This window comes from Mastomys coucha, unplaced genomic scaffold (genome assembly GCF_008632895.1).
Source record: "Mastomys coucha isolate ucsf_1 unplaced genomic scaffold, UCSF_Mcou_1 pScaffold22, whole genome shotgun sequence".
Classification (NCBI taxonomy): Eukaryota; Metazoa; Chordata; class Mammalia; order Rodentia; family Muridae; genus Mastomys; species Mastomys coucha.
Window position 1 is genome coordinate 107,893,652 of NW_022196905.1, and position 3,716 is coordinate 107,897,367.

The following is a 3,716-nucleotide window of genomic DNA, read 5'->3' on the forward strand; positions in this document are numbered from 1 at the left end:
AAAAAAAAAAAAAAATCAGAGAGAAGAGGAGGGAGTCAGGAGGATGGATAGAGAGGCACACAGGAAGTAGAAGGTGTAGAGTCCAGCCAGCAGTCCTACACAGTTGTGGGTTGCTTTGGACTGGAGACTGGACAGGACCTGTGGAAATAAACGGGCCGAGAAACAAAGAGAACGGACACCAAGAAAATTTATCAAGGCGCACTTTACTTGGAGGGAAATGAGTTTATATAGCAGACAGCAAAAATGAAAGCACAACATTCAAGCTAGGCACAATGTATAACATAAACATGAGACCAGACAAAGGGATGCTGGCAGTCTGTTTAGCCAGCGAGGACTTCAAACGCAGTTCCGACAGAAGCAAGCAGAGTGTCAGGCATTCTTTCGGTTTCAGAACAGCTTCAGGCAGTCATGGAAGGGAGAATACATTTCACCCCTTTAGTTTTTAAACAAAACGCAGGATGAAGGTCATAGAGCTCAGCACAGATTCTGCATGGGAAACATCATGGTGCTTTTTGCTGAAAGGCTCTGATTTTCCCTCTGGCTCATCATCCCAGGCTTATTTGGCACAGCAAATTGGGCTTATAACGTGTCTTTAGCAAAGACACAGCCACTTGGTAGTGCCTCTGTTTGGGTTGACTTCACCACCAGAGAGACAGGCTCCTTTCTGCACCATCCATCCATACAAAATGCCAAGATATGCCTTTAACTGCAGAGCCCGGGAACTGCCACCATATCTGAGAGCAGTTTTAAGAAGTCCTGACAGCCTGCTGCTGTAGCCCAGGAGGGAGGTCTCTGTAGAGTTGCAAATGTTCAGCTTGGGCTCTGGAGTCAGTTGCCTAGGGAACAGGTCTCAATATAATGAAAATTAGTCTTTTGTGGACTCCAGGACTTGAATTAACCTTTGAAATGCTGGAAGCTCGGTGGTGTGCCAATGACTTCGGGATGCCGCCAGCTCTTAGAACATAAACATTGTAGCGATAGCCAACACTTTCATGCTCTGGGTGAGCCACTTGTTTGCTTCTACTTCAGGAGTAAGCAGATTTCCGAATCAAACGGGAAAAACACCTTCAAAGCTGGCAGGAAAAAAACCTGTCAGCTTAGAAAAGAAAACGAAAGAAAAAGGAAAAAACCTTTCCGCAGCAGTTTGAGCTTACCTGCTAAGACAGTAGTTGCTCTGAGTCAATCTGGTGGACTAATCTGTCTGGGAGCCATCGCGTCCTGTCCTCCTTTTGGGAAAAGATGCAAACTAACCCTCTGCCCCAAACCAAAACAGGGTCTGGTTCATGCCAGGCATTGGTGAGAGGGTCCCTCCAGTGTACCATGGCATACAAATTAGATTCAGGATGTCAATGTCAGTCTGCAGAAAGTTCAAAATGAAAAGTACAAAGGTGAGATGTGCCTTTGGAGACCTCTGGGGAAAAGGTTCCCTCTCCTGGTCTTGAAAAGCCAGCTTTTAATCGTGAGATGAGCTCACTCAACAATACCTTGTCCCATAGGGTTATATGGGATGCCGGTCTTATGAAAAATGCCAAAATCTTTGCAAAAGGAAATAAAATTTTTACCAGTGTAAGATGGCCCATTGTCCGTCTTAACTGTTTTGGGCATACCCATAACACTGAATGCTTGTAAACAATGATTAATAACATTTTTAGAGGCTTCTCCTATTTGCAGGGAAGCAAATATAAATCCTGAACAAGTATTAATGCAGACATGTATATATTTAAGCTTTCCAAATTCTGCATAATGTGTTATATCCATTTGCCAGATACTATTAGGCATAAGTCCCCTTGGGTTTACCCCCAAATGTAGGACTGGGGACAAAGTAATGCACTTAGGGCACTGTTTAATGATCATTCTTGCTTGTTCTCTGGAAATTTTATGTTTGAGCCTAAGAGTTTGGCTGGATAGGTGGAAATCATCTGATCCTGTTTAGCTAAGGCCACAGGATCTGAAACTAAAATCTCTCCAATTAGAGCTCTGTCAGTGAGGTCATTACCTCTTGCTAATGGCCCTGGCAGACCAGAATGAGCCCGAATATGACCAATATAGAATTGATTTTTTCATGCAAGAATGATATTTTGTAATTGAGAAAGTAGGACTCCTGTTGGAGTGTCCAACTTGAACATGGTACAAGTTTCTAGCTGTGGTACAGCATTAAAAATGTAGAAGCTGTCAGTGTATAGGTTAAATGCATCAGGCACAGCTTCAAAGACTTTTAAGACCGCAGTTAGTTCAGCCAATTGAGCAGAGAGACCAGGAGTTTTTATAACCACCTCTCGGTTATTAGATATCCAGCCCTTTCTTTAGACATGCCATCAGTAAATACTACAAGGGCATTGTCTAGTGGCTTCTAAGCTGTTACCTTTGGAAAAATCACTTCGTGCACATTTAAAAACTTTATTAATTTGTCCTGGGGATAATGATTATCTATAGTTCCCTGAAATCCAATTTGAGCAAGCAACCATTCTGTGCTATGCTGTTTCAGCCAGGAGTCTTGCTCCAAAGTAAAAGGTTGAATGATAACATCTGGCTCCTTGCCAAAATAAGTTAGTGCTTGTTTCCTACCAAGCATAATTATCTGGGCAATAGCTTCATAATGTGGCAAGATATTACGTTTAGGAGACACCCTTGAATGGATCCACATAATAGGTGCCTTTTGCCACAACAATGCCATAGGGGCATGACTAGTATTAAAAATTAATAAATGCAAAGGTAAAGAATAATCTATGTAAGTAATAAATTGATTCTCAATAGCCTTTTCTACCTGCTGTAAAGCAGATATCCTTTCTTTAGTTAAGGATCTAGGAGAATTCGGATCAGAATTACCTCTAAGAATATCAAATAAGGTCTTCAAGTCTCCTGTGGTAAGTTTTAGGTAGGGACGAAGCCAATTGATATCACCTAATAATTTTTGAAAATCATTTAAAGTTTTTAACTTGTCTCTACATATAACGATTTTTTGAGGAATAACAGCTTGATCCGTAAGTGTAAAACCTAAATAATTATATGGATCTTGAGTCTGCACCTTTTCTGGGGCTATTTGTAACCCCCTTTCAGTAAAGGCAATTTGTAAATCTTTATAACATGAAAATACATCTTAGGGAATCTTCCCTGCAATCAAGACATCGTCTGTGTAATGGGCAATGTAAATCAGTGGCCATTTCTTCCTTATTGGTTCTATTACTTGTGCCACAAATTTCTGACATAACATAGGACTGTTTGCCATCCCCTGAGGAAGAATAGTCCATTCATACTTTTTCATGGGTTCCTTAAAATTTACAGATGGAACATTGAAAGCAAAGCTCTCACAATCCTCAGGGTGCAAAGGAATTGTAAAGAAACAATCCTTTAAATCCATAACTATTTTGTAAAATCTTTTTGGGATTGCCACGAGAGATGGCAACCCAGTCTGTAATGCTCTCATTACCACCATATTTTCATTAGCCTTTCTTAAATCTTGCAACAGTCTCCATTTACCTGATTTTTTCTTAATCACAAATATAGGTGTGTTCCATGGGGAATTTGATTCCCTCAGGTGCCCTGCTTCTAATTGCTCCTGCACTAGCAATGAAGCTGCTTCTATTTTCTCTTAAGATAAAGACCACTGTTCAACCCACTCAGGAGTATTATTTATCCACTTGATTTTTTTCTGCATGGGGTACAGGTAAGACAGTGGCCATTATAGAAAATGTTTCAAGCCTTTATTATTAGCACGA

The 3,716-nt window shown here is 40.7% G+C and overlaps 1 long non-coding RNA gene across 1 annotated transcript; it reads right to left on the reverse strand.

Moving 5' to 3' along the window:
• Positions 1 to 187: 187 nt before the first annotated feature.
• Positions 188 to 3,710, reverse strand: LOC116070823. Its single transcript, XR_004110571.1, has 2 exons — positions 1,155 to 3,710; positions 188 to 1,073 (listed from the first exon to the last, which is right to left on the reverse strand). It is a non-coding gene; the product is annotated as an uncharacterized LOC116070823 (long non-coding RNA).
• Positions 3,711 to 3,716: the final 6 nt, after the last annotated feature.